Source organism: Chlorocebus sabaeus, chromosome 7, assembly GCF_047675955.1.
Source record: "Chlorocebus sabaeus isolate Y175 chromosome 7, mChlSab1.0.hap1, whole genome shotgun sequence".
Taxonomy (NCBI): domain Eukaryota; kingdom Metazoa; phylum Chordata; class Mammalia; order Primates; family Cercopithecidae; genus Chlorocebus; species Chlorocebus sabaeus.
This window is the reverse complement of record NC_132910.1, coordinates 1,385,223-1,397,214: the sequence shown is the minus strand read 5'-3', so window position 1 is coordinate 1,397,214 and position 11,992 is coordinate 1,385,223.

Here is an 11,992-nt window from a genome sequence, read left to right as displayed (position 1 = left end):
TTTGGTTTTCTGTTCTTGTGATAGTTTGCTAAGAATGATGGTTTCCAGCTGCATCCATGTCCCTACAAAGGACACAAACTCATCCTTTTTTATGGCTGCATAGTATTCCATGGTGTATATGTGCCACATTTTCTTAATCCAATCTGTCACTGATGGACATTTGGGTTGATTCCAAGTCTTTGCTATTGTGAATAGTGCTGCAATAAACATACGTGTGCATGTGTCCTTATAGCAGCATAATTTATAATCCTTTGGGTATATACCCAGTAATGGGATGGCTGGGTCATATGGTACATCTAGTTCTAGATCCTTGAGGAATCGCCATACTGTTTTCCATAATGGTTGAACTAGTTTACACTCCCACCAACAGTGTAAAAGTGTTCCTATTTCTCCACATCCTCTCCAGCACCTGTTGTTTCCTGACTTTTTAATGATCGCCATTCTAACTGGTGTGAGATGGTATCTCATTGTGGTTTTGATTTGCATTTCTCTGATGGCCAGTGATGATGAGCATTTTTTCATGTGTCTGTTGGCTGTATGAATGTCTTCTTTTGAGAAATGTCTGTTCATATCCTTTGCCCACTTTTGGATGGGGTTGTTTGTTTTTTTCTTGTAAATTTGTTTGAGTTCTTTGTAGGTTCTGGATATTAGCCCTTTGTCAGATGAGTAGATTGCAAAAATTTTCTCCCATTCTGTAGGTTGCCTGCTCACTCTGATGGTAGTTTCTTTTGCCGTGCAGAAGCTCTTTAGTTTGATGAGATCCCATTTGTCAATTTTGGCTTTTGCTGCCGTTGCTTTTGGTGTTTTAGACATGAAGTCTTTGCCCATGCCTATGTCCTGAATGGTACTACCTAGGTTTTCCTCTAGGATTTTTATGGTATTAGGTCTAACATTTAAGTCTCTAATCCATCTTGAATTAATTTTCGTATAAGGAGTAAGGAAAGGATCCAGTTTCAGCTTTCTACTTATGGCTAGCCAGTTTTCCCAGCACCATTTATTAAATAGGGAATCCTTTCCCCATTTCTTGTTTCTCTCAGGTTTGTCAAAGATCAGATGGCTGTAGATGTGTGGTATTATTTCTGAGGACTCTGTTCTGTTCCATTGGTCTATATCTCTGTTTTGGTACCAGTACCATGCTGTTTTGGTTACTGTAGCCTTGTAGTATAGTTTGAAGTCAGGTAGCGTGATGCCTCCAGCTTTGTTCTTTTGACTTAGGATTGTCTTGGAGATGCGGGCTCTTTTTTGGTTCCATATGAACTTTAAAGCGGTTTTTTCCAATTCTGTGAAGAAGCTCATTGGTAGCTTGATGGGGATGGCATTGAATCTATAAATTACCTTGGGCAGTATGGCCATTTTCATGATATTGATTCTTCCTATCCATGAGCATGGTATGTTCTTCCATTTGTTTGTGTCCTCTTTGATTTCACTGAGCAGTGGTTTGTAGTTCTCCTTGAAGAGGTCCTTTACATCCCTTGTAAGTTGGATTCCTAGGTATTTTATTCTCTTTGAAGCAATTGTGAATGGAAGTTCATTCCTGATTTGGCTCTCTGTTTGACTGTCACTGGTGTATAAGAATGCTTGTGATTTTTGCACATTAATTTTGTATCCTGAGACTTTGCTGAAGTTGCTTATCAGCTTAAGGAGATTTTGGGCTGAGACAATGGGGTTTTCTAAATATACAATCATGTCGTCTGCAAACAGGGACAATTTGACTTCTTCTTTTCCTAACTGAATCCCCTTGATTTCTTTCTCTTGCCTGATTGCCCTAGCCAGAACGTCCAACACTATGTTGAATAGGAGTGGTGAGAGAGGGCATCCCTGTCTTGTGCCAGTTTTCAAAGGGAATTTTTCCAGTTTTTGCCCATTCAGTATGATATTGGCTGTGGGTTTGTCATAAATAGCTCTTATTATTTTGAGGTACGTTCCATCAATACCGAATTTATTGAACGTTTTTAGCATGAAGGGCTGTTGAATTTTGTCAAAAGCCTTTTCTGCATCTATTGAGATAATGATGTGGTTCTTGTCTTTGGTTCTGTTTATATGCTGGATTATGTTTATTGATTTGCGAATGTTGAACCAGCCTTGCATCCCAGGGATGAAGCCCACTTGATCATGGTGGATAAGCTTTTTGATGTGCTGCTGAATCCGGTTTGCCAGTATTTTATTGAGGATTTTTGCATCGATGTTCATCAGGGATATTGGTCTAAAATTCTCTTTTTTTGTTGTGTCTCTGCCAGGCTTTGGTATCAGGATGATGTTGGCCTCATAAAATGAGTTAGGGAGGATTCCCTCTTTTTCTATTGATTGGAATAGTTTCAGAAGGAATGGTACCAGCTCCTCCTTGTACCTCTGGTAGAATTCAGCTGTGAATCCATCTGGTCCTGGACTTTTTGTGGTTGGTAGGCTATTAATTATTGCCTCAATTTCACAGCCTACTATTGGTCTATTCAGGGATTCAACTTCTTCCTGGTTTAGTCTTGGAAGAGTGTAAGTGTCCAGGAAATTATCCATTTCTTCTAGATTTTCCAGTTTATTTGCGTAGAGGTGTTTATAGTATTCTCTGATGGTAGTTTGTATTTCTGTGGGGTCGGTGGTGATATCCCCTTTATCATTTTTAATTGCATCGATTTGATTCTTCTCTCTTTTCTTCTTTATTAGTCTTGCTAGTGGTCTGTCAATTTTGTTGATCTTTTCAAAAAACCAACTCCTGGATTCATTGATTTTTTGGAGGGTTTTTTGTGTCTCTATCTCCTTCAGTTCTGCTCTGATCTTAGTTATTTCTTGCCTTCTGCTAGCTTTCAAATGTGTTTGCTCTTGCTTCTCTAGTTCTTTTAATTGCGATGTTAGAGTGTCAATTTTAGATCTTTCCTGCTTTCTCTTGTGGGCATTTAGTGCTATAAATTTCCCTCTACACACTGCTTTAAATGTGTCCCAGAGATTCTGGTATGTTGTATCTTTGTTCTCATTGGTTTCAAAGAACATCTTTATTTCTGCCTTCATTTCGTTATGTACCCAGTAGTCATTCAGGAGCAGGTTGTTCAGTTTCCATGTAGTTGAGCGGTTTTGATTGAGTTTCTTAGTCCTGAGTTCTAATTTGATTGCACTGTGGTCTGAGAGACAGTTTGTTATAATTTCTGTTCTTGTACATTTGCTGAGGAGTGCTTTACTTCCGATTACGTGGTCAATTTTGGAGTAAGTACGATGTGGTGCTGAGAAGAATGTATATTCTGTTGATTTGGGGTGGAGAGTTCTATAGATGTCTATTAGGTCTGCTTGCTGCAGAGATGAGTTCAATTCCTGGATATCCTTGTTAACTTTCTGTCTCGTTGATCTGTCTAATGTTGACAGTGGAGTGTTGAAGTCTCCCATTATTATTGTATGGGAGTCTAAGTCTCTTTGTAAGTCTCTAAGGACTTGCTTTATGAATCTGGGTGCTCCTGTATTGGGTGCATATATATTTAGGATAGTTAGCTCTTCCTGTTGAATTGATCCCTTTACCATTATGTAATGTCCTCCTTTGTCTCTTTTGATCTTTGATGGTTTAAAGTCTGTTTTATCAGAGACTAGTATTGCAACCCCCGCTTTTTTGTGTTCTCCATTTGCTTGGTAAATCTTCCTCCATCCCTTTATTTTGAGCCTATGTATGTCTCTGCGTGTGAGATGGGTCTCCTGAATACAGCAGACTGATGGGTCTTGACTCTTTATCCAGTTTGCCAGTCTGTGTCTTTTAATTGGAGCATTTAGTCCATTTACATTTAAGGTTAAGATTGTTATGTGTGAACTTGATCCTGCCATTATGATATTAACTGGTTATTTTGCTCGTTAGTTGATGCAGTTTCTTCCTAGCCTCGATGGTCTTTACATTTTGGCATGTTTTTGCAATGGCTGGTACCGGTTGTTCCTTTCCATGTTTAGTGCTTCCTTCAGGGTCTCTTGTAAGGCAGGCCTAGTGGTGACAAAATCTCTAAGCATTTGCTTATCTGTAAAGGATTTTATTTCTCCTTCACTTATGAAACTTAGTTTGGCTGGATATAAAATTCTGGGTTTAAAATTCTTTTCTTTAAGAATGTTGAATATTGGCCCCCACTCTCTTCTGGCTTGAAGAGTTTCTGCCGAGAGATCTGCTGTTAGTCTGATGGGCTTCCCTTTGTGGGTAACCCGACCTTTCTCTCTGGCTGCCCTTAAGATTTTTTCCTTCATTTCAACTTTGGTGAATCTGGCAATTATGTGTCTTGGAGTTGCTCTTCTCGAGGAGTATCTTTGTGGCGTTCTCTGTATTTCCTGGATTTGAATGTTGGCCTGCCCTACTAGGTTGGGGAAGTTCTCCTGGATGATATCCTGAAGAGTGTTTTCCAACTTGGTTCCATTTTCCCCGTCACTTTCAGGCACCCCAATCAGACGTAGATTTGGTCTTTTTACAGAATCCCATACTTCTTGCAGGTTTTGTTCATTTCTTTTTCTTCTTTTTTCTTTTGGTTTCTCTTCTCACTTCATTTCATTCATTTGATCCTCCATCACTGACATTCTTTCTTCCAGTTGATCGAGACGGTTACTGAAGCTTGTGCATTTGTCACGTATTTCTCGTGCCATGGTTTTCGTCTCTTTCATTTCGTTTGTGAGCTTCTCTGCATTAATTACTCTAGCCATCAATTCTTCCACTTTTTTTTCAAGATTTTTAGTTTCTTTGCGCTGGGTATGTAATTCCTCCTTTAGCTCTGAGAAATTTGATGGACTGAAGCCTTCTTCTCTCATCTCGTCGAAGTCATTCTCCGTCCAGCTTTGATCCGTTGCTGGCGATGAGCTGCGCTCCTTTGCCGGGGGAGATGCGCTCTTATTTTTTGAATTTCCAGCTTTTCTGCCCTGCTTTTTCCCCATCTTTGTGGTTTTGTCTGCCTCTGGTCTTTGATGATGGTGATGTACTGATGGGGTTTTGGTGTAGGTGTCCTTCCTGTTTGATAGCTTTCCTTCTAACAGTCAGGATCCTCAGCTGTAGGTTGTAGCTGTAGGAGATTGCTTGAGGTCCACTCCAGACCCTGTTTGCCTGGGTATCAGCAGCAGAGGCTGCAGAAGATAGAATATTTCTGAACAGCGAGTGTACCTGTCTGATTCTTGCTTTGGAATCTTCCTCTCAGGGGTGTACTCCACCCTATGAGGTGTGGGGTGTCAGACTGCCCCTAGTGGGGGATGTCTCCCAGTTAGGCTACTCAGGGGTCAGGGACCCACTTGAGCAGGGAGTCTGTCCCTTCTCAGATCTCAACCTCCGTGTTGGGAGATCCACTGCTCTCTTCAAAGCTGTCAGACAGAGTCGTTTGCGTCTGCAGAGCTGCTGCGTTTGTTATTATTTACTGTGCCCTGTCCCCAGAGGTGGAGTCTACAGAGACAGGCAGGTTTCCTTGAGCTGCTGTGAGCTCCACCCAGTTCGAGCTTCCCAGCAGCTTTGTTTACCTACTTAAGCCTCAGCAATGGCGGGCGCCCCTCCCCCAGCCTCGCTGCTGCCTTGCCGGTAGATCACAGACTGCTGTGCTAGCAATGAGGGAGGCTCCATGGGTGTGGGCCACTCCCGGCCAGGTGTGGGATATGATCTCCTGGTGTGCCTGTCTGCTTAAAGCGCAGTATTGGGGTGGGAGTTACCCGATTTTCCAGGTGTTGTGTGTCTCAGTTCCCCTGGCTAGGAAAAGGGATTCCCTTCCCCATTGCGCTTTCCAGGTGAGGCAATGCCTCGCCCTGCTTCAGCTCTCGCTGGTCGGGCTGCAGCAGCTGACCAGCACCGATCGTCTGGCACTCCCCAGTGAGATGAACCCAGTACCTCAGTTGAAAATGCAGAAATCGCCGGTCTTCTGTGTCGCTCACGCTGGGAGTTGGAGGCTGGAGCTGTTCCTATTCGGCCATCTTGCTCCACCCCTACATGTGTTATCTTATTTGATACTTCACAACAGCCCTTTGGGGAGGAATTAACCTCATTTTACAGAAATAAAAACTGAGGATCATAGATGTGAAATAATTTGACTAGTCTCACATGTCTGTAAATGATAGAGCCAGCATTTCCCTCTGGGTCTTTCTGACACCAAAGGCTCTCACCTTGATCATTTAGAATTACTATATGAATGGTGCTTGATACAAATCTAGCTCTAAAAAATAATAGTTTATTTTTTTCCCCATCACCAGTTGATTATGGAAGTTGGGGGTGGGGAATAGCAGCCCTTGTCTACTATGTAAGTCTATCTTTTATGATGTACCCCCTCAAACAACTACAACATCCCAGTATAACTTCCCTGATGTGATGGGAACAAATATGTAAACTAGTATGATTGTCAACAACCACATTTTTAGTGTGGAGGTAATTATTTTTTGTTTCCCTTTAGGCATCTACTTGATTACCTCTCAATAATTCATAATATGTATAAATCACCTGGACTAGTTTATGCCTAAACCTTACTTGTATAGTTGAAATTTATTGCAGAAAATCTTTCTTAAGATTTTAAAAAATTGTTAATAATTTAAATAGGCATGGTACTGCTTTGCTATTATCTCATATTAATGTGCCATTATAATGAAAAAATACTACAATGCATAGGAATTATATCATGAGACAATAACAACATACTTTCCTTGAGGAAGATGTAAGATACTTCTCTGACTGAGATTTTTCTTCAACGGATGTTATTCTCCTCCCTGCAAAGGAGAAATTACAAAACTGATACCAGGTAACAGGTAAGTATTGTCATGTTGTAAATGAAGAAGTGCGAAATAGAACATAGCTTACGAGTCATTGTACATGGTAGCTCAGACCCTATTGTGTTATGGTATTTCAGAGAAGCCTAATATGGTAAATGTCATGGCATTCCACAGGTAATTTGTTCAGTTCCTATGATATTCCTATGATGTACTTTAAGATTAGGACAGTAAAACAAACATCATTAAGATCTGCTCCTTACATGTATGTCATCAACTCTTTTTTTCTTCGACTTTTATTTTATGTTCTAGGGTACATATGCAGGATGTGCAGGTTTGTTGTATAGGTAAATGTGTGCCATGGTGGTTTGATGAACAATCAGCCCATCACCTAGATATTAAGTCCAGCATCCATTAGCCATTCTTTCTGATGCTCTCCTTCCACCTACCGCCCCTGACAGGCCCCAGTGTGTGTTGTTCCCCACTATATGTCCTTGTGTTCTCATAGTTCCATTCCCACTTATAAGTGATAATATGCAGTGTTTGATTTTCTGTTCCTGCATTAGTTTGCTGAGGATAATGGCTTCCAGCTTCATTCATGTCCCTGCAAAGGAAATTATCTCATTCTTTTTTATGGCTGCATAGTATTCCATGTTACATATGTACCACATTTTTAAAAAATAGTCTACCATTAATGGGTATTTGAGTTGATTCCATGTCTTAGGGGTATTGTGGATAGTGCTGCAATGAACATACACATGCATGTATCTTTATAATTTAAATCCCATTTGTCAATTTTTGCTTTTGTTGCAATTGTTTTTGGAGTTTTTATAATGAAATATTTGCCTGTGCCTGTGACCCGAATGGTATTGCCTAGATTTTCTTCTAGGGTTTTTATGGTTTGGAGGTTAACATTTAAATCTTTAATCCATCTTGAGTTAATTTTTGTATAAGGTGCAAGGAAGGGGCTAGTTTCAATTTTCTGCACATGGTTAGCCAGTTCTCCCAGCACCACTTATTAAATAGGGAATCCTTTCCCCATTGCTTGTTTTTGTCAGGTTTGTCGAAGATCAGATCTTTGTAAGTATGTAGTCTTATTTCTGGTTTCTCTATTATGTTCCATTGGTGTATGTGTCTGTTTTTGTACCAATACCATGCTGTTTTGGTTACTGTAGCCATGTAGTATAGTTTGAAGTCAGGTAGCATAATGCCTCCAGCTTTGTTCCTTTTGCTTGGGATTGTTTTGGCTATTTGGGCTCTTTTGTGGTTGCATGTGAATTTTTTTTTTGAGACAGGGTCTCATTCCATCCCCCAGGCTGGAGTACCGTGACATGACATCATCTCACCACAGCCTCCACTTCCCAGGTTCAAGTGATTATTCTGCCTCAGCCTCTGAAGTATCTGGGATTATGGACAATCTAGTGGGTGTGATTAATTTCAAATTTTGTTGAACCCTTTTCTGTGTCAATTGACATGATTATATATTTTTCCTTCTTTAGCCTGTTAGTATGGTATATTACATTAATTGATTTTCAAATATTGAAACATACTTGCACACCTGGAATAAATTTCATTTCATCATGGTGTATTCTTCTTTTTATATATTATTAGATTCAATTGGCTAAAGTTTTGTTTAGAATTTTGTGTCTAAATTAATGAGAGATATTCGTCTGCTGCTTCCCATTTTTGTTTCTCTGGTTTTAGTATCAGAATAATACTGTCTTCATCAAATGAATTAGAATTAGAAAATGTTTCCCTTTCTTCTGTTTTTTTTTTTTTTTTTTTGTGTGTGTGTGTGTGTGTGTGTGTGTGTGGTAGGGATCGTGTAAAATTGGTGTTAACTGAATGTTTTTTGAAAAATTTTCCAGTGAAACCATTCACGCCTGAAGATTTTTTAATAGAATTTTAATTAAAAATTCAATGTATTTAGTAGTAGGAATATTTAAGTTATCTGTATTATCTTTGCTGTGTTTTGGTAGTTGGTGGTTTTCAAGGAATTTGTCCATCTCTTCTAAGTTGTTAAATTTATTAATGTAAACTCATTTCTGGTATTCCTTAATTAACATTTGAGGGCTGCTAGCTCTTTTGTAATATTCCGTCATTTCATTCCTGATACTGGTGATTTCAATCTTCTCTATTTTAATCTTTCTCAGTCTTTCCAGAAGGTTATCAATGTTATTAATTTTCTCTTAAACAGTTTTTTTGTCACTAGTTTTTCTCTGCTGTTTCTTTGTTCGCAAATTTATTGACTGAGGTTTTTATCTTGATTAATTTTGCTCTTTATTATTTCCTGCCTACTCCTGCTTTACATTTATTTTGCTCTCATTTGCTTGTCTCTTGTAGAAGAAATTTAGAGTATTGATTTTACCCTTTATCTTTCTATAATGAGTTCCTGGTTTTACTCCATTACAAACAGAGCACTTACTTTATATGATTTTAATTCTTTAAAATATGTTGAGGATAATTATCCAGAATGTGTGTATCTTGAAAACTGTTACATGAGTGCTTGAAAAAAAAAAAAGTGTATCTTGCTGTTGAGTGAAGTGTTTTATAAATGTCCATTGGACCCTATTGATTGATAGTGTTGTTTAAATCTGTATCCTTGCTGATTTTCTGCCTGGTAATTCTATCAATTGTTGAAATCAGAGGATGTTGAACTTGCCAACTACATTGTACATTTTTCTTTATCTCCTTTTACTTCTCTCAGTTTTTGCTTCATATATTTTGAAGCTCTGTTGTTTGGTGTATGAATATTTAGAACTGCTAAATATTATTGGTGGATTGATCCTTTTAGAAGTACATATGTGCCTCTTTGGCCCTAGTAAGTTTCTTTGTTTTGAAATTTACATGTTCTGATACCAATATAGCTATTACTTTTTAAATAGTTTTTATGATTTATCTTTTTCCATCCTTTTATTTTCAACTTATCTATGTACCTATATTTGAAATGAATTTCCTTTTTGTTGATTAAAAAATAAAACAAAACATTTTTTTTTCTTCAATTTTTAAGTTCAGGGGTAGATGTGTGAGATATGCAGTTTTGTTACATAGGTAAACATGTGCGATAGTGGTTTGCTGCACAGAATAACCCATCACCTAGGTTAAGCCCAGCATCCATTACCTATTCTTTCCTCCTCCCATGCCCCACTCTCCAACAGGCCCAAGTGTGTCATTTTCCCTTGTGTGTGTCCATATGTTTTCATCATTCAGCTCCCACTTATAAGTGAGAACATGCAGTGCTTGGTTTTGTGTTCCTGCATTAGTTTGCTGCGAATATGGCTTCCAACTCCATCTTTGTTCCTGCAAAGGACATAATATTATTCCTTTTTATGGCTGCATAGTATTTCATGGTGTATATGTACCACATTTTCATTTTCTGCTCTGTATTTAATAGGCATTTGGATTGATTCTGTGTCTTCGCTATTGTGAATAGTACTGCCATGAATATACATGTATGTGCATCTTTGTAACAGAATGATTTATGTTCCTTTGAGTATGTAACCAGTAATGGGATTGCTGGGTCAAATTGCATTTCTGCCTCTAGATCCTTGAGGAATTGCCACACTGTCTTCCACAATGGTTGAACCAATTCACACTCCAACCAACAGTGTAAAAGCATTCCTTTTTCTCTGCAACCTCACCAGCATCTGTTATTTCTTGACTTTTTAGTAATAGCCATTCTGACTGACATGAGATAGTATCTCATTGTGGTTTTGATTTGCTTTTCTCTAATGATCACTGATGTCGAGCTTTTTTTCATACGTTTGTTGGCTGTATGTATGTCTTCTTTTGAGAAGTGTCTGTTCATGTCCTTTACTCACTTTTTAAGGAGCTGTTTGGTTTTTTTTCTTTTAAATTTGTTTAAGTTCCCTGTAGACTCTGGATATTAGACCTTTGTTAACTGGATAGATTGCAAAAATTTTCTCCCATTCTGTAGGTTGTCTGTTAGCTCTGATAATAGTTTCTTTTGCTGTGTAGAAGCTCTTTAGTTTAAGCAGATGCTATTTGCCAATTTTTGCTTTTGTTGCAATCACTTTTGGCATTTTCATCATGAAATCTTTGCCTGTGATTATGTCTTCAATGGTATTGCCTGGATTTTTCTTCTAGGATTTTTACAGTTTTGGATCTTCCATTTAAGTCTTTAAACCATCCTGAGTTAATTTTTGTATATGGTGTAAGGAAGGGGTCCAGTTTCAATTTTTGCAGGTGGCTAGACAGTTCTCCCAGCAAAATTTATTAAATAGAAAATCCTTTCTCCCTTGCTTGTTTTTGTCAGGCTTGTTGAAGATCAGATTGTTGTAGATGTGCAGTCTTATTTCTGAAATCTCTATTCTGTTCCATCAGTCTATGTGTCTGTTTTTGTACCAATACCATGCTGTTTTGGTTACTGTAGCCATGTGGTACGTTTGAAGTCAGGTAGTATAATACCTCCAACTTTGTTCCTTTCGCTTAGGGTAGTCTTGGCTATTTGGGCTTTTTTTGTTCCACATGAATTTTAAAATAGTTTTTTCTATTTCTGTGAGGAATGTCAATGGTAGTTTAATGGGAATAGCATTGAATGTATGAATTGCTTTGGGCAGTATGGCCATTTTCACAATATTGATTCTTCCTATCCACAAGCATGGATTCTTCCTTTCCACAAGTTTTTCCATTTGTTTGTGTCCTCTCTGATTTATTTGAGTAGCACTTTGTATTTCTCCTTGAAGAGGTCCTTCATTTCCCTTGTTAGCTGTATTCCTAGGTATTTTATTCTTTTTGAGCAATTGTGAATGAGAGTACATTCATGATTTGGCTCTCTGCTTGCCTGTTTTTGATGTATAGAGATTTTTGCACATTGATTTTGTAATCTGAGACTTTGCTGAAGTTGCTTATCAGCTGAAGAAGGTTTTGGGGTGAGACAAGGGAGTCTTCTAGATATAGGGTCATGTCATCTGCACACAAAGATAATTTGACTTCCTCTCTTCCTATCTGAATATTCTTTATTTCTTTCTCTTGCCTGATTGCCCTGGCTGGAACTTCCAATACTATGTTGTTATTTGTGAATTTTATCCTGTCATCATGATGCTAGCTATTTATTTTGCAGACTTGTGTATGTGGTTCCTTCCTAGTGTCACTGGTCTGTGTAGTTCAGAGGGTTGTTGTAGTGGCTGGTAATGGTTCTTCCTTTCCATATTTAGGGCTGTTTTCTGGAGCTTTTGCCAGGAAGGCCTAATGGTGACGAATTCCCTCAGCATTTGCTTGTCTGAAAAGAATGCTATTTCTCCTTCGCTTATGAAGCTCAGTTTAGCAGGACTTGAAATTCTGGGTTGGAATTTTTTTT